The sequence below is a fragment of the Triticum dicoccoides genome, chromosome 7A (genome assembly GCF_002162155.2).
Source record: "Triticum dicoccoides isolate Atlit2015 ecotype Zavitan chromosome 7A, WEW_v2.0, whole genome shotgun sequence".
Classification (NCBI taxonomy): Eukaryota; Viridiplantae; Streptophyta; class Magnoliopsida; order Poales; family Poaceae; genus Triticum; species Triticum dicoccoides.
The window spans coordinates 60,944,042-60,963,320 of record NC_041392.1 but is presented as its reverse complement, the minus strand read 5'-3'; positions in this window follow the sequence as shown (position 1 = coordinate 60,963,320).

Below are 19,279 nucleotides of genomic sequence, written 5' to 3'. Positions count from 1 at the left end.
CGCCGTCTCCAGCACCGGCCACCATCGCGGCACCGCCTCTCCGCCGTCTCCGTTCCCAAGTCCGGCGAGCTCCACCGCCTCTCCCTCGGATCCGGCGACCCTCGACAACTCCGGCGAATAGTAACTCCGGCGAACCTCGGGATCCGCACCGGTTGGATCTGAATCTGAGATCCACCTCGGTTGACTTTTGCCCCGAAACCCTAATTATTTTTGCATTCTTCCACATGCCATAACTCTGCATCCGTAGATCCGATTCGTGCGTGTAGCATACCAAAATGTTCGTCTCGACGAGTACACCATTTCATCTCATTGCATCATTTTCATTTGAGCTCATCTTGATGCCCGAAATGCTGTTGGAAGAGGGCTATGTGATGATTATGTCAGATCTGTTTCAGCAAATGGCCTTTTGTCATTTTTGCCATGATTAATGTGTGCATGCTATGATCCTGAGCTCTACATGTGTTTTGATGAATGCCATGCCCTCTTTATAGGGGTGTATGCCATGTATTTTTGCGATCTTTGTGGTGACTAGCACAAGCATGCAAAGTAGCTTACTCGGTGATGCTGATTTCAGGGACTTAGAATTTCACTAAGTCCTTGTCCTGATATTATTTTTATGCCATATGTTCATGTTGTTTCCTAGTGATCCGTGCCTCTTTTGAGGATGATCAGTAAGGATGTTTTGTTAATATTGTGGTGCTCTATCCATCCATGTCTTCGTTTGCAATTATGGAGCACCCTAGCTTGAGTCAATCGAGCTCTACTTTTGCTATAAAATGTTCCTAGCAGATTGTTAACATGTTTAGCGATTTTGCCGAGGTTGTTGATATTGATCCGTCCATGCTATGTTGTTGTTCTTGCCATGTGTAGCTTCTATGCCATGTCTTCTTGATGGGTGTATGCTTAGTTTGTCACGCAATGCCTCGTAGTGAGTGCATCGAGCTTGTAAACATGCCTACTTGTTAATCTGTTTTGCATGCTCCAGTTTTTCACTAAGTCTCAATCTGTTTATGTTTTTGCTATGTTCACATGCTTGTAATTGTATTTTGTGATCCCTTTTGGCTTATGGTCACTAAGGGACTTTTGTTATATGCTTAGAGTAGCTTCATGCCATGCCTTGCTTTGCCATGATATGTTCCTGTAGCATATAGTTATCATGCTCTAAACATTGCTTCCTGATGATAAATTCCTGATATGCTGTTAATTTCACCAAGTCTGAAACCTGTAATGATTTGCACTTTTGCCATGCTTGTTTGAACCTGTTAATGGATGAACTAGCCGTAGCTAAGTGTTCATCTTTTGTCAAGCATCATGAGTGGATCCCTACCATGTATTTTGTTGTCATGTTTGGGTGCAGTAGCATGTTGTTCTTGTTGCATTTAGAAGGCTACTTGCTGTTTATCGCAGATCGGTGCCATATTTGTTTTGCTTGCCATTTCCAAACCGTGCATCTGATTCCGGTGATCTTTATATCGATTTCAACCGAAATCACCCCACCTTTCCAGTGGCACTCTTGGTTTCCAAGTTGAGTCCAGGTTCAATCATTCCTTTCCAAATCATGCATATGCATCATATATCGCATCCCGCATATCATACTATGTTTGCATCATGTTGGTTGAGTATTGCACGTGGTTGATTGTGTTCCTTTTGCTTGTTGTTCTTGTTTGGGTAGAGCCGGGAGACGAGTTCGTGAACGAGGAGCCTGTTGAGTTCTCTTACGAGGATCAAGGCAACTCCGAGAATTTTGCAGGCAAGATGACCATACCCTCGAAATCACTTCTATCTTTGCTTGCTAGATGCTCGCTCTTTTGCTATGCCTATGCTACGATACCTATCACTTGCTTATCATGCCTCCCACATTGCCATGTCAAACCTCTAACCCACCATGTCCTAGCAAACCGTTGTTTGGCTATGTTACCGCTTTGCCAGCCCCTCTTACAGCGTTGCTAGTTGCAGGTGAAGATTGGAGATCGTTCCTTGTTGGAACATGTTTATTGTTGGGATATCACCATATTATCTTGTTTATCTTAATGCACCTATATACTTGGTAAAGGGTGGAAGGCTCGGTCTTTTGCCTAGTGTTTTGTTCCACTCTTGCCGCCCTAGTTTCCGTCATATCGGTGTTATGTTCCCAGATTTTGCGTTCCTTACATAGTTGGGTTATAATGGGAACCCCTTGACAGTTCACCTTGAATAAAACTCTTCCAGCAATGTCCAACCTTGGTTTTACCATTTGCCACCTAGCCTATTTTTCCCTTGGGTTTCCGGAGCCCAAGGGTCATCTTTATTAAACCCCCCCAGGCCAGTGCTCCTCTGAGTGTTGGTCCGAACTGAGCTGCCTGCGAGGCCACCTCGGGGAAACTTGAGGGTTGGTTTTACTCATAGCTAGTCTCATCTGAGTGTGCCCTGAGAACGAGATATGTGCAGCTCCTATCGGGATTTTCGGCACATTCGGGCGGTGTTGCTGGACTTGTTTTACCATTGTCGAGGATGTCTTGTAACCGGGATGCCGAGTCTGACCGGAATGTCTCGGGAGAAGGAATATCCTTCGTTGACCATGAGAGCTTGTGATGGGCTAAGTTGGGACTCCCCTGCAGGGATTTGAACTTTCGAAAGCCGTGCCCGCGGTCATGGGCAGATGGGAATTTATTAATGTCCGATAGTAGATAACATGAAACTTAAATTAATTAAAATGCATCAACCGCGTGTGTAATCGTGATGGTCTCTTCTCGGCGGAGTCCGGGAAGTGAACACGGTGTTGGAGTAATGCTTGACGTAGGTTATTCTAGGATCACTTCTTGATCATAGTTGTTCGACCGTGCTTTTGCCTTCTCTTCTCGCTCTCATTTGCATATGTTAGCCACCATATATGCTAGTCGCTTGCTGCAGCTCCACATCATACCTTTGCCTTACCTATAAGCTTAAATAGTCTTGATCACGAGGGTGTGAGATTGCTGAGTCCCCGTGACTCACAGATTACTTCCAAAACCAGATACAGGGACCGATGATTCCGTTCTAGATGATATGACCGAGCTCAAGTGGGAGTTCGATGAATACTCTCATCGTTACTATGTGTCTTTCCCAGATGATCAGTAGTGGTGCCCAGTTAGGGCGATCGGGGACTTTGTCGCATTTGGGGGTTTATCTTTATTTTGGTTCCATAGTCGGACCCTGAGTGTATTGGATGAATCTAATGACTTAATTATGTATTTTTGTGACGTGGCGAGTGTAAGCCAACTATGTACTTTTCCCCTTTATTTATTTACATGTGTTGTTGTGAAGATTACCTCACTTGCGATATTGCTTTCAATGCGGTTATGCCTCTAAGTTGTGCTTCGACACGTAGGAGATATAGCCGCATCGAGGGCGTTACAAGTTGGTAATCAGAGCCTTCCCCGACCTTAGGAGCCCCCTGCTTGATCGAATTGCTGGCGTTGTTGAGTCTAGAAAAATGTTTTGAGTCATTTAGGAATTATATATATCGGAGAGTTAGGAATTCTTTTTACTCCTCAGTCCCTTCGTCGCTCTGGTGAGGCATCCTGACGTAGAGTTTTGACTCTTCTCTTCTCAAATTTCACTAAAAAAAATTTAGGATCATGCGGGTATCTTGGAATCATTCCGATAGTTTTGTGATGAGAACATTGTCTTAGTGCCTCCTGACATTTAGGGGTTGTGGCAGTGTCCCGGGGAGTTGAGCTCCGAGGTGTTGTCATCACAATTTTATCGTTGAGATTCTGGAATACCTGAGTTTCGCCGACATCGAAAATCTCTTTTATGCAGCTATTGGTGAGATAATCTCGACGCCACCCAGTACTGGGGCGGGAGTTCGGGAGTATTTCCATAACTTGTATAACGGATGCTTTTCGAAGGTTAAGGTAAATGATTTCCGAAGGTTTCTTGGTTATGTGTTGAAGGATGGATACAGCTGGATGTAGGATTTGCTAGATTTGGGTGAGATATTATGCTTCCCCTGTATCCCCAACACCTGATTGCATAACCGGAAAGGTTCGGGAGTTTCATAGGTGGGAATTCTTGTAGCTCTAGTTCTTCTTCCGCGGATATTTGGTTTGGGATTGGGCAATCCTCACCAAGTATTCGTTCTTGTCCGTACCTTGTTGATTTATTCTTCTACCTCTTTCTAAGTGGCTTCTCAATTTATGGAAATATGACCATTTCAATTGAAATGCATTCGTTCATTTTGTTCGGATGTGAAGACTATAAGTTGCAATTTCTATCCGTTTGATTCAGCTTGAATATTTGTCTGTCAATATGCTAACGGATGTCACCCTCTTCAGGATGGCTCCTGCTAAGGGCAACAATCAGAATCAGGATCCGCCACCACCACCTCCACCTCCGGAGGCATGGCAAGCTGTGATGGCCGCTACCAATGCAAACACGCAGCTGATCATGCAAATTCTGGAAGAGCGCAATCAAGGGAATCATGGCCATGGCAACAATCAGAATCAGTTTGCTACACTCAACCAGTTCCTCGCTAATCAGCCAAAGACCTTCAGCAACTATGTCGAGGCCTCAGACGCTGATGATTGGCTCGTGGATATATGCAAGCATTTCGAGTGCAGTAACGTCAGGCCTGAGGACTTTGTCAAGTTTGCCTCCTTCCAACTCAAAGACCAAGCCGCAAAATGGTTTCAGCAATACAAAGATTCCAGAGGAGGCCGTGTGATTACCTGGGATGAATTCCGTCAAGACTTCAGAGCTCATCACATTCCTCAGAGTGTTGTTGAAAGCAAGCGTGAGGAATTCCGCAACCTGAAGCAAGGCAGCTTGTCTGTTTACCAGTATAACATTCTGTTCCAAAGGCTCGCTCGTTTCGCCAAGCAAGACGTCCCTGACGAGAAGAGCATGATTTATCAGTTCAGGGGTGGCCTCAGAGAAGGTCTTCAACTAGCTCTCGTCCTTTTTGAGCCGAAGAAGTACGATGAGTTTTACAACATGGCACTGAAACAAGAGACTGCTCAACTCAAGTGCGATGCTTCCAAGAAGCGAGTCAGAGATGCAACTCCTTCTTCCTCAACTCAAGTGGCTTCTAAGCAGCAAAAGTATTGGCTGCCTCCTCCTCCGTTCCATCAGCCTTATCAGCAAAAAAGCAAAGGTGGCAATGGATCTTCCCACTCACCCAACCCAGGCTTTCAGAACAAGACTTCGTCTTAAGCTCCAAGATCAAGTGCTCCGTATCACCGTCCGCTTTCAGAGGTCACGTGCAACAAGTGCCAACAGAAGGGTCACTATGCCAACAAATGCTTCAATCAGAGGCGCCTTCCTCCTCCTCCTCCTGTGAGATCTGCTAGCAATGAAGTGGTCAAGCATAACCCCAAGCACGCCAAGGTCAACTTGTTGAACGCAGCTCGGGTAGAGGGCTCGCTAGATGTGATTATGGGTAACGTTCCTGTTAATGATGTTCTTGCAAAAGTTCTTGTTGACACTGGTGCATCGCTTTCTTTTATTTCAAGACCATTTGTTGCCAAGCATGAATTTGTGACCGAAAGGATTCCTTTCCCGTTGAAGATCGTGTCCCTGGGCAAGCAAATGACATCTAACAATTGCGTCCCGGATGTTACTATCACGTTGGGCGACTATAAGTTTCTATCCTCTCTAGTGGTCCTTGATAACTCAGATATTGATCTTATTCTTGGAATGGACTGGCTTTCTAAGCACAAGACTCAGCTTGATTGTGCTGCCAGGCAGATTCAATTGACTCATTCGTCTGAGGATGTAATTGTCTTTGCCGCAAGGGATGATACCATTCAACTGTTTTCTCTCAATGAGAAGGGCGAGCTGGATGCCATCTCTCAAATTCCAGTCGTTTGCGAATATCAAGACGTCTTTCCAGAAGAGCTTCCAGGAATGCCTCCGCACTGGCCAGTTGAATTCGTCATCGATCTTGAGCCTGGCACGAAACCTGTTTGCAAATATCCTTAGAAGCTTGGACCTGAAGAGTTGAAGGAGCTGAAGAAGCAACTCGATATTCAAGAGAGAATGGGTCTCATCTGACCTAGTTCTTCTCTGTGGGGTTGTGGAGTTCTTTTTGCGAAGAAGAAGGATGGAACGAACCGACTTTGTGTTGACTACCGTCCATTGAACAAGAAGACCATAAAGAACAAGTACCCACTTCCCAACATCAACGAGCTGTTTGAACAACTCAAAGGTGCTCAAGTATTCTCCAAGCTTGATCTCCGTATGGGCTATCATCAGATTCGCATTCGTGAGCAAGATATCCCTAAGACAGCACTCAGAAGCTATGGTTCATATGAATACACTGTCATGTCTTTTGGCCTCGTCAATGCTCCTCCAACATTCTCTCGCATGATGAACTTCATTTTCAACCCCTACACAAATGACTTCATCTTGGTCTACCTCGATGACATTTTGGTCTTTTCCAAGAATAAGGAAGATCATGCTAAGCACTTGCATTTGGTGCTGGATAAGCTCAGAGAACATCAGTTCTATGCCAAGTTTTCAAAGTGCGAGTTTTGGCTCGATGAGGTTCTCTACTGTAACACCCCAGATGTAACTTTCCCAATTTGTACTCCAACTCTTGCCGTTTCGGCGTTAAGTTATTCTATTTTCTCGGGTTCGGGTCTTTGTCGCCGTGTGTTGTTTTCATTGTCATGCATCTCATATCATGTCATCATGTGCATTGCATTTGCATACGTGTTTGTCTCATGCATTCGAGCATTTTCCCCGTTGTCCGTTTTGCATTCTGGCGCTTCGTTCTCCTCCGGTGGTCATTTCTACCTTTCTTTCGTGTGTGGGGATTAAACATTTCTGGATTGGACCGAGACTTGCCAAGCGGCCTTGGTTTACTACCGGTAGACCGCCTGTCAAGTTTCGTGTCATTTGGACTTCGTTTGATACTCCAACGGTTAACCGAGGGACCGAAAAGGCCTCATGTGTGTTGCAGCCCAACACCCCTCCATTTTGGCCCAAAACCCACCTAAGCCTTCTCCATCATCTAGAGCGTTCGATCACGATCGCGTGGCCGAAAACCGCTAGATAGCGAGCGTATCTAGATTCAGCCTCGGCCCTAGTGGTGTACCCTTTGTAACTGTTACCGCTGAATCGGTGAACCTGTCTCCGACACTCCTCCCAGTCGTCGTAGACTCCGGGAACCTTACCCTTGTACATGACATACGACGGCATTGCTATGCAGTAGCCAAACGAAACGTTAGTACCAATTCACAGACAATACATAAGCAATATATAAGTATGCAACAGAACAATCGGAAGAGAAAAGCAAGACATTAATAGCATCGATTACATCTAAGTTGAACGACTCTCGAAACCAAAGAGACATACTACAAGTTCATTAAAGTTTAATTACAACATGAGCCAATCGATGTTTCAGAACTAGACACAGCATCACTGCTTTCGACTCGACTCAAGGGACCGGAGCATGGATGAAGCCGCCGTCTATCGTGGGAGTCATGAAATAACGGTCGTTGTCAGCCTGCATTTGTAGCATTGTGTCGATGTCACTGTTGGACGGTTGATTTCTAAGGTAGAACTGCCCGAGGTACGAAGGACATCTTGATAGATGATTTCCGCAAACTCCGACTGGATGCGAAAGAATTCTTGTCTGATGTCCGCGTCCTGGATTGCCGACATGCTCGCGGCCCAATCTTTGAGTTTACTCGGTAGCAGAAGTTGATGCTGGTCCCGTACGACCGCCCGCATGTGATGGATGGCGTAGTAGGCACCCTTCTGACCGCCAGGCGGATGCTTGACGCAGCAGAACATCGTATTGTGGGAGAACACGTGCTTGCCGTACTTACGAATAGGCCTGGTGAAGGTGCCTCCAGATTTGGAGTAGCCGGGGAGAACATCATCAAGAACCTTCTTGACATTTGTGTAGTCTATGTTCGAATGACGGTCCGGGTCGAAATACGTGGCCATGGAATATTTGGGGCTTAGGAGGATGAGCGTGCAATGTGTGTCACTGCAGAAAACACGGAATGTTAAAAGAAAAACGATCGAAATCTAAGAATTCATATGTTACGGGGCGGTTGAGGGGAGGACTTACTCGGGAAAGTAGGCACGAGGAAGTTATCCTTATCTTGGTTTGCCAGAATGACGCCTTCGAGGTAAGAACTCGCGACTTGCCGGTCCCCAGCGCTGCCCAAGATCTTGGCACACATGTAGAAGGGGTCGACTATCACGATGTCCGGGGTCTTGTCACGAATGATCCGCATCTCCATACTTAGCGAAAATAGCCGAACGAAGGTGTAGTGTAGCGGATGAAGGTTCAACATAGCGTGGATGTCATCAAACCGCAGGACGATCGTACCCCCGATGGAGTTATCCACAAAGCCCTTGCCCTCTGGCACCTTGGCCGCGAAAACCGGGTATGCCACATCCTTCTCTCTGAGACGCCGCTTCTCCAAAGAAAGAACACTGTCATGCAGACTCCGCATAGCACCGGTTGCAGCATCGAGCATATTTCTCGGTAGCATCGGCCTACCCGCCACATGCAGCCTCCTCATTAAATCCTCAGGTGAAGATGGCCCGTCCTGAGCACGGATCGTACTCGGTGCTGGCTAGCCCGCACCCTTGTTAGTCTTTCTTTTGCGTGCCTTCTTCTTCTCCTGTAATGGGACCGAGTTCTACTCACAGACCGCCTTTTTGAGTGTGTTGGGGCTGATAATATTTCGCACCTCGCCTATCTGAGGCTCGGTGAAGTCGGCAGCTGGAGGCGTCTCCTGAGAGCTGAATTGTAGACGACGCCTGTTGCAACTTGGCTTCTCCGCGGTACCAGCTAGATCGCGCACGTCTTTTGTTGGGTTGGGTTCTTGAGAAGGAGGCCCAATGAAGTCGCCACCGTACCCATGATCGGCAAAGTACTGATCGACGTTGGCAAATGTATCGTCGTCGTCGTCATTCTGATCCTGTGCCATATGCATGTTTGGATCCAGTGGCATAGGGATGTCCGGCACCGTTGCGGCGGTCTTGCCATGGGGCCGACTTGGCGCCGGCACGACTGGCGGTGTTGTCTTTGGGGTGGTGTCCCCCGCCCCCAAACGAATCTGGCTCTTCGGCCAAAGCAGGGGCCAGCTCAGGCAGGCGCTGAGGGTCATCACTCATCATCGTCGGCCCCGACGGGTCGAATCGGAGGTAACAACTCATCGCAGCCTGGCAGCACACGAACCAGTTGAACCCTAAACAAGTTGGGTGGCATCTGGGTACCGTGGAACAAGGGGTTGCCCGGTTGAACGATTTTTCCCTTGGTGACATCGACCAACTCGTTGTTCACGAAGTGCAGGAGAGTGCACGGAACGTCGGCGGCGCCCTGCGAAAACATGTAGGGCGTCAGGGATGCCCAGTCAAAGGCAAGGAGATGAAGTCCTCGGCCGAGAGAGGCTTAATTAGTTACCGTGATGATGGCATCGAGCTCGGCTAATGTCGAGGCACCGCCAACGGTGGGCGTGCAGTTGACGGAGGGGCCGCGTGCATTAAGCTCCGGTGCCGGCGTCGGAGACACCAATGGCCCCGCCATCGCGTTCTGCAAGTTGCTGGCCGTGAAGCTAGGAATCGGGGGCGACCCCTGTTGGCCGCCCGCAATCCACGCACTAATCCCCTGGATCAAGGTAGGCACAATGGCGGTGATCGTCCTTCCGAGTTGTTGTTCCACTTGCTCTTGGACAATCTCCGGAATCCACGCCACTTGTGCCCTGAGTTCTTGAACCTCGCGCGCCTGGCTTTCCGAGCTAGTCTTTTTCTCCTTTCGCCCACCAGTGTTATAGTATGACGACCATTTTGTCGACAAGCCTTTGCCGGCCACACGACCAGCTGACGTCGGCTTACTGAGCTTATCCTTGTTCTTCATTACATTCAACGCCCTATTTAGAGTGGTGCCCCAAGGGTTGCTCTTAGTCGACCCCGCGCTACTGCTTTCAGTCGCCTGCGGAAGGAATGTGAACCATTTAGAAATTTGGCTTCATTAATTAGAATGCAACCATATGGAGCTAATTACACGGGGGTGTATTCCTTACCAGAACAAGATCAAGTGCCCTGGTCTTCGGATCCGTGGTAAGCTCCTTTGTTTTCGGGTCCTTCTTGTACCGAGCCCTAACAAAGTTCCTGGTCTGCTTGTCACCGTATTTATCGAAGAGGGGCGGTAGGCCTTGCTCGGCACGGTCCGCCTCCTCCTTGTCCCATATAGGCTCCGCCACTCTGTAACCGCCGGGACCGAGTGTGTGTTCCCCTAAGTTCAGCTCCCGCATTTCTTTCCCCCACTTACTTGATTCAGAGTTTGCGGTGCTCGAGCAATTGATCTTGAAGTCGTTGTAGTCATCTTCGGTGATCGAAGGATTTTTCTCCTTGATCTTCTCATAACTCTCACCTTTCTCGATCATTCTCTTCACATTGCTTTTCCAAGTAGACATGGCCTTGCTCATCTTCGTGAGGGCAGCATTGTTCACTTTATTCCCTTTGAGGCTTGTGTTTTCAAATTCAGCGGGGAACTTGTATCGTTCGTGCAGCTTTGTGAAGAGGAGGTTGCGCAAATTCCCTCGGTCAGGATGCCTCAGGTTCTCGGTGTTGATCGAGACGGTGCTCCGGAGAATGCACCCGAGCTGAAGCGAGTACCCCTTGACTATTTGTTCGGGCGCCGTTGGATTCCCGTCGGAGTCCACTTCAGTAACTTCCTCCTTGAGGGTGCGGAGCACGGTCGGGCGCCGGTCCTTCCGTTATCTCTTCGGTTGGCTGCCATCTGTGCGTGCGCCGCCATCATCAGTGGTGGCATCCTCGGCGGCACCATCAGTGGTGGCATCAGTGGGGTCATCCTCGGCGGTACCATCAGTGGTCTCAGGATCGGTGGGGAAGGCGGCGTCCTCATACAAGTGAGGTTGTTCCTCCATCTCTTGGGACAGCTTCCAGAATGCCTTGACGCCCGAACCCCCGGCCTCATCGTTGTTGGCCATGTTTCTCTCTAAATAGGAACAAAGTTTGGTCAAAAAGTTGGTTATTGTCAAGGAACAAGATCATGGTCTCATCATTTAGGGTTTGTCGACACCGAGGCATCCTAAAAGCTAAGCTTTTATCATTGAGGGTTTTTCGACGCCGAGGCACCCTAAAAGCCTAAGCTTTCATCATTTCGGTTTTTATCGACACCAAGGCACCCTAAAAGCCATGCATTAGTCACAAGTACACCGGGCACTTGATCCTACTTAATTAACTACTAAGATACCCCAGCCCATGCATTAGTCACAAGTACCCCATATGTCCTATTTTTAGCAAAGTCATGCTAAAATTCACGGAAAATTTCAGCATGACCTTTGCTGAAAATAGGACATATGGCCGGAACGGAAGTTAATCGACATTCCAGCAAACTCAAGGGCCTCTCGGGTGGACAAGGCAAAAAAGGCCTCCATCACAACATGGAAAATACATTGGGTACCTATATGGTATTAACATGCCATTCTCTGTCAACAGAAGTAGCACAAAATCATTCTAGTACCAGTGTTTAACTAAAACTTGGTGTGCAACAATCACTAAAAATAAGATCATGAGCAGAATAGTTGTTAGGCATTTCTTGGCTGCAACAATCACTGAATTTGCATAAATTCCTACCATCATCCATGAGCAGCACCACATAGCAGTTCACAGAGCAGAACATGAGGCAGTTAGCTACTGACAGAGCTCCCATCTATAGCCCTTTTTCTAGTAGTGGTTAATTAAAAACAGAGGCAGTAATCCAATACTCCAACAGTGCATCTACTGGAAACAAAATTCAGTAAATTTCCAGCGATTACTCCTAATGCAAACAAGATTCACCTAGCAAGGTTTATTTTGGCACTCAACTACAGAATACACAAATCTCTACAACAAGCTACTCCAAGCAGTACTACACCAACTAATGGCCATATGTCCATCAACAGTTTGGAGTATTGGATTACTACACCAAGTCAAATTTAAACAACTGGAGTAGTTCAAGATACTGAATCTTGGTTTTAACCAAACAGTATTTATACTCCCCTTTCATTTAAATACACAGCAAAAGATTCATTTAAATACACAGTACTGACAAAATCCATCTAATTCTACTGGAGTAAAAAGGTTTCATTTAACTTAAAAGATTCAGAGAAGAGCAAGCAGGAGCACACTACTGCACAACTTAACTGAATTTTTTACTCCAATAATATTGGTACACTTGCTACTCCAGTACTGTACTTCATGTGGAAAAGTAACAGTAGCTACTGATGCTACTCCAAAACGCATGCACTCCACTGCAAGCACATAATCTTTTATTCAAGTAATAGTGTATGATGAATTTGATTATTCAGACTTAAGTTGCTTCAAGTGATGTCACTAGTTTTAGTTAACTAGAGTACTACAGCAAATGGAGTACCTAATCTGATCCAGTTAAAGTCTCCAGATGGAGTACCAAATGGAGTACTACAGCTGCTGCACTTGCTACACCAAAACAGCTACTGATCAAGTACCAGAGTACTCCAGTTGATCAAGCAGCAGTAGAAAGACTGTAAGTGTTTAAATTTAGTTGATCAAGCAGACTCGTCAAAGTACTACTGCAAGTGTTTAAATTCAGCCAAGTATACTATTGCAGGTGTTTAATTAAAAGAAAAGTGCTTCATGATTCTCGCCGGGTGTACTCGTCGGGTGTTGCTTCTGTATTTGAACAGGAAGACATATTCGCTGCAAGAACTACTACAAAAGCTACTGATAGAGGACCAGATTGTAGAGTACTCGGTGCTGAGTGAGTGAGGGGCTCACCGTAGAAGGTCTTGGCGTATGTACAACTCTCCGCGGCGGGGACTCAGAGACTGAGTGCACAGACCTCGCCGCAGCGGTCGCCGAGGAGGCCCCAACCGAGCTCAGCATCGCCCTCCTGCTCCAGATCACTCTTAACAGTTCTGCATTGCACAGAGGCAGCAATGAGCCAATGATATCACTCCAAATCAGTGCATTGCCAAAACAGTGCTAAAATGTGTAGTATGCTAAAATGTGTAGTGTGCCAGATAGAGAATCTTTGCTATAATGTGTAGTGTGCCAAACTGAGAAACAATGCTAAAATTATACTAAATGTGTAAATGCTAAAATACCTTGTTGCAAATATGCACTGCAAGGTTAATGGAAACCGCTTCAGGGGCCCATCAATCCCATCTTGTTCTTGGAAATCATGGCATTCATATTAGTTAGAAAAACCAAACACGTAGACTAGATTAAACGAAATATTAACTTCGAATATACCATTAAAATTAGCTCAATTCCAGTTAATGGATACTATGCCTGTTGGCTCTACAAACTTACTTTTGAAGCAGAAAACAGAGAAGGGGTCGAGGTCGTACCAAACTAAGGCGTCCGTCGGTGGTGGCTGGCCGGTGCTCCTCTCCTCTTGTAGCTGCAGCGGCAGGAGAAGAGCCCCTGCCCGTGGAGTGGAGGGTATCTTCGCGCGGACGGGGACAGAGCTCGAGGCAGTCCGTGGATGGCGGCGCCTGGTCGTCGCGGCGGAGGAGGGCCGATGGTCGCGGGGACGATGCGGTGTCGACGGGGACGACCTAGTCGGGTGAAGCAGTGCGAGGGGAGGGGAAGTGGGGAGGTGCGGAGGTGTGGAGCGGGCGCGGGGGAGCCGGAGCGGGTGTGGAGCGGGCGCGGGGGTCGGCGGCGGCGGTGGAGAGCGGTCACGGGGAGCGCGGGGAGGCTCGCGCTGCCGTCCGTCCGAGGAGGTCGCAGGCTCGAGGGGGAGGAAGGGGAGAGGGAGGCGGCGGGGGCGCGTGGGCGGCTGCGGCGCAGTGGGTCGGGGCAGCGGCGACGGCAGCGCGGTGGAGGGAGGGACGAGGGAAGGAGCGGCGCGGTGGATCGAGGGAGAGGGAACTGGTGAGGGGGAGAGGGAAGGGGGGATCGGGCGAATACTAATGGCGCACCACCCCTAGGTGCGCCATAAGTACATCCATACTAATGGCGCACCTCATCGTGGTGCGCCATTAGTATTTTTTTGATTTCTGCTCGAGCCAACAGGTTATTTTCCACCTGACCTAATCCACACCAAGTTCCTTCTACTAGCTCGACTGGTCAGCAGCCAGTTCTCACACCAGGAGGTCTTGGGTTCGATTCCCAGGCTCCACAATTTTTTTTATGCATTTAAAATGCTGTTTGATACTTATTTGTGTTTAAATATGTTCAAACTTGTTTAAATCATAACAGTAATATTTTTTTATAAGACAGTAATATTTTTTTTTAAAATATCATCAAACAGTAATGCCGGTGGAGCGGGGGAGGGTGCGCGGGGTGCGGGGGGTCAGCGGCGGCGGTTGAGTAGGGGAGGGGTGCGGGGGGTCGGCGGCGGCTGCCGGTGGACCGGGGGGTGCTCGGCGGCGAGGGGGACCGGATCTGGCGAGGTGGGATAGCGATCGAGATGGAGGGGGATCGAGATCGAGTGTCCATGAAATTTAAAAATATTCATGATAGTTCAAAAAGTGCCCATGAAATACAATCGAGAAATGAAGGCTACAATTTAAATACAATCGATCTTAGCTAGATATCTGTTCACAATCTTCTTGCCCTTCTTTTTCGCAAATGGAGTTCTTCTGTGGAACGAACGTCCTTTAGGTAGGGTGGTCCTGCTTCTTCTTGTGGTGTATGCTGCTACTTCATCATCGTCGTCATGTTCGATCCTCGGGTCGCCGTACTTGTCGAAGTCTTGCTCATTGGCTACTCCATCCATTCCGATGATCTTCCTTTTGCCTCTCCTCACGACAACACGACTGGGCTTTGACGGGTCGGTAATGAAGAAGCATTGGTCCACTTGGGAAGCCAGTACCCATGACTCATTTTTCGCGGTGACGTTCGCGCCCGCGGTCTTGGATTTGGCTTCGGGTATAACCATGGTGGTGAAATACCACTCTTCTTTTAGGACGCTCTTGGCCCATCTGACACGGAACATCGGGACCTTCTCTCCAGCGTAGCTCAGCTCCCAGATCTCCTCGATCCTTCCGTAGTATCTGTCCTTATCGTTACCGGTGTAGGATTCCATCGTTACCCCGGAGTTCTGATAACCATCGCTCTTCATGTCCTTGGCCTCGGTGTAGAATGTGTAGCCGTTGATATCGTACGCCTCATAGGTCATCAGGTTTTGATCGGCGCCCTGTGACAAGGCGAATATGAGTTGTTCTTCCGTGGAAGAATCCTCATGTAAAGGGTACGACAGAAGCTTCTGCTTGAACCAACGCGTGAAACATGAGTTGTGCTCTTTGAGTATATCTCCGTCCATCCTCTGTTGGCCTCAGTCATTGTACATCTTCTTAATAAAGGTTTTGTGCTCTACCACCCAAGGATCGACCACGTTTATGTGTTGTAGTGCGACTAGGTTTGCTCTTTCAAAGTCGGCGAGTCGACCCTCGAAGTCGACATGCATTTCGCGGCGACCCTCACGGTGACCCCATCCAGCGAGCCTGGCGAGGTGCCTGTTGACGGGCAGACCAACAGGATTCTCGATGCCTAAATAATTCGTGTAGTAGGAGATGCACTCTTCGGTCAGAAAGCCCCTGGCTATGCTTCCCTCTGGACGTGACATGTTGCGAACGTATCCTTTGATGACACCATTCATCCTTTCGAACGGCATCATGCTGTGCAGGAACGTCGGCCCGAGTTGGATGATATCGTCCATGATATGGACCAGCAGATGCACCATAACGTCGAAGAATGCGGGCGGGAAGTACATCTCAAGCTCGCATAGTATCACCACGATCTCTTCCTGTAGCCTTCTGAGTTGCCTCACGCCAACAGACTTCCGAGAGATGACGTCGAAAAAGTTGCATAGGCCAAATAGGGTTTCACGGACGTGCGCGTCCATGATCCCACAGATTGCAACTGGAAGTATCTGCGTCATCAGCACGTGACAGTCGTGAGACTTCATCCCGCTGAACTTCAGCTTCGCTGGGTCTAGGTATCTGCTTATCTTCCCCGCGTAACCGTAAGGAAGTTTTAATCCTACGAGGCAGGTGAAAAACTGCTCGATCTCCTCCTGACTTAGAGTGAAACACGCGGGAGGGTAGTCATTTCCGGTCTTCTTGGTCTTTTTGCCTTTGCGACGACTTTCCGTGTCCTGCTTCGCCTCATCATCATCATCATCATCATCATCATATATAGCGTGAAGCTCCTGCCTGATGCCCATTGATTTCAAGTCTGCCCTTGCTTTCGGCCCATCTTTGGTCCTCTCTGGCATGTTGAGCAGGGTACCAAGCAGACTCTCGCACACGTTCTTCGTGATATGCATGACATCAAGGCTGTGAGGCACATGGTGGATCTTCCAGTACGACAAGTCTCAGAAAACAGACCTCGTTTTCCATACCTTCAGCAGCGGCTCTGGCGCCTTTCGCTTCTTTCCCAGCTCTGGCGCCTTTTGCTTCTTTCCCGGCAGTGGGCAGTCTTTCCAATTTTTCAACAGCTCGTCTATTTCCTCGCCGCTCCTCGTACGCGGGCGTCCTCGGGGTTCGGTTTCACCATCGAACAGATCCTTGCGTTTTCTCCACGGGTCATCGTCGCGAAGCCACCTTCGATGTCCCATGAACACGGCTTTCGAAGACCCAGGATCTCTATCTAGCTGGCGATACGTTGTGTCATCCATGCACCTGACGCATCCAGAAAATCCGTGGACCACCTGCCCCGTGACATATCCGTAACCGAGATAGTCGTGCACCGTCATGAGCAGCGCGGCTCTCATAGGGAAATATTCTTTCTCTGCGGCGTCCCACGTATTGGCTAGCGTTTTCCACAGCGTGTCAAGCTCCTCTTTCAGCAGCCCCAGATACAGATTGATGTCGTTCCCTGGTTGTTTCGGTCCTTCAATTAGCATACTCATGTGAATGTACTTCCTCTTCATGCACAACCATGGGGGAAGGTTGTACATCCACATAAACACAGGCCAGGTGCTATGTGTGCTTCTCTGGCTGCCAAACGGATTGACTCCATCGATGCTCGCGCCTAGCACGATGTTCCTTGGATCGTTTCCAAATTCTGGGTCTTCGAAGTTCAACGCTTGCCACTGGCTCGCATCCTTAGGGTGACTCAGCATCTTGTCTTTTTTATCTATCTCCGGATCATTTGCGTCATCTTCTCGCTTCTTCTCCTCCCTATCCGCGCGCCAACGCAGGAGCTTTGCTACCTTAGGGTCCGCGAAATACCGCTGCAGACGAGGAGTGATCGGAAAGTACCACACCACTTTTCGAGGAGCTTTCTTCCTCTTCTTGTATCGAGTGACGCCGCACACCGGACATATGGTAGACTCCGCGTGCTCGTCCCGATAAATGATGCAATTGTTCATGCACACATGGTATTTCACGTGCGGTAAATCCAGAGGACACACGATTTTTTTCGCCTCCTCCAAACTGGTCGGGCACTTGTTCCCCTTGGGAAGATGTTCGTGCCAGAATGACATGTTCTCGTCGAAGCATGCGTCGGTCATTTTGTGTTTTACCTTCATCTCCAGAGCCATGAGCGTTACTTTCAGGCGGGTATCCTCGGGCCTGCATCCTTCATACAATGGAGTAACCGCGTCTAACTCAAGTTGATCCATCTTGGCTTTCTCTCGGGCGGCAGCTCTTGCGTTATCCGTCTGCTTGAGAAGCAGCTCTTGAATATGAGGGTCCTGCACCCAGCCCATCGATGGTCCAGCGTCGTCTGCTCCGCCGGCATCATCATCTTCATGATCATGCCCGTCGTCTGCTCCGGCATCTTCCTCGTCATCATGTCCTCCATCTTCTACATGATGACTGTGTACAGCATCACCGTCGTGATCATCTCCTGGGGATTCTTCATCTTCTCGCCCGCCCGAGCCGCGGTGGTTGTCTTGCTGCCCTTCCTCATTTCTTGCCCAGCCCCCATGGATGACTTCGTAGTCATCTTCATCACATTGCCACCGATAGCCATCCATGAAACCACGCAAGAGCAGGTGGTCCCGCACCTGCCCGGATTCCGGGTCCGCAATAAGGCTCTTCAGCTTGCATCTTCGACACGGACATCTTATCTCCGTCTCGTTCTTTTCAAGCATCTCGGCCTTCGCGGACCTCAAAAACCTATTCACGATGCCTTCGGTCATCGCGCGGACCATGGTCGCCTGCGGGGTAGAGCAAAACGATATTTTAGAACCAAGAAAAAATTTGGCATGACTTTCCCTAAAAATAGGACCAAAAAGAATGCTTAATGGCAAAATTCTCGCCGAAACGGAAATGAATCAACATTCCGGCAAAATATTGGCAACTATCGCATTTCAAATACCGGTACACCTCCAAACACAAACACATATGCAACACCACAAACATATGCAACACCACAAACATACATAGATCTAGCTAGGCCATAAAAAGTGCATGTGCACATTGTTGTAGGGAGAACAACATAAATATAGCTTCCCCCCTTACTTACCTATCAAAATAAGGTAATTTAACCACTTAAATTGAATGAATCTATGGTGGAAATGAGGTGAAAAAGAGGAGGCACCCGAGACAAGGAGGATGTGTAGAGAATGAAGTGGGAAGAAAGTGAGTGTGGGTAGGAGAGGCTGTCCAAAATATCTTGTTGCTGTCCACTTACTAATGGCGCACGAACTCTAAATGCGCCATTAGTAATCCAGGTTACTAATAGCGCACCTTCTGGTGGTGCGCCATTAGTAGTTTTGCAAAAAAAAACATACTAATGGCGCACTGTCCCACAGTGCGCCATTACTAGTTTAAACTAGTAATAGCGCACGGTGGAACAGTGCGTCATTAGTAGTTTTGCAAAAAAAAGGAATAAAAAATATAATAAAAAAAACAACATTAGTGGCGCACTTTCCGACAGGTGCGCCATTACTAGTTACAACTAGTAATGGCGCACTGTGTCTGGATGCGCCATTAGTATGTTTGGACAGGCGCACTAGTTCAAATTTTTTTTTGATACTAATGGCGCACCCTGGGCTTGGTGCGCCATTAGTAGTTTCAACTCTAATGGCGTATCAGAAGGTGGTGCGCCATTAGTATATACTAATGGCGCACCAGACAAGCGGATCAGAAGGTGGTGCGCCATTAGTGTCAGAAGGTGGTGCGCCATTAGTGTCAATCCCATCTATAGCCCTTCTTCTAGTAGTGCTCTACCTATAAAACTAGCCCCTCCTCTGAAATTTCGGATCCCCCTCGTCCTCAAACCCTAAATCCACCTCGCGCCGCGCCAGACGTGTCCGTTCCGGCCGGACACGCCGCCGCCGCCGCCCGCAGCCAGTGGCAGCGCGCCACGTGGCCGCCGTTCCACCGCCGCTGCCACAGCCCGCTCG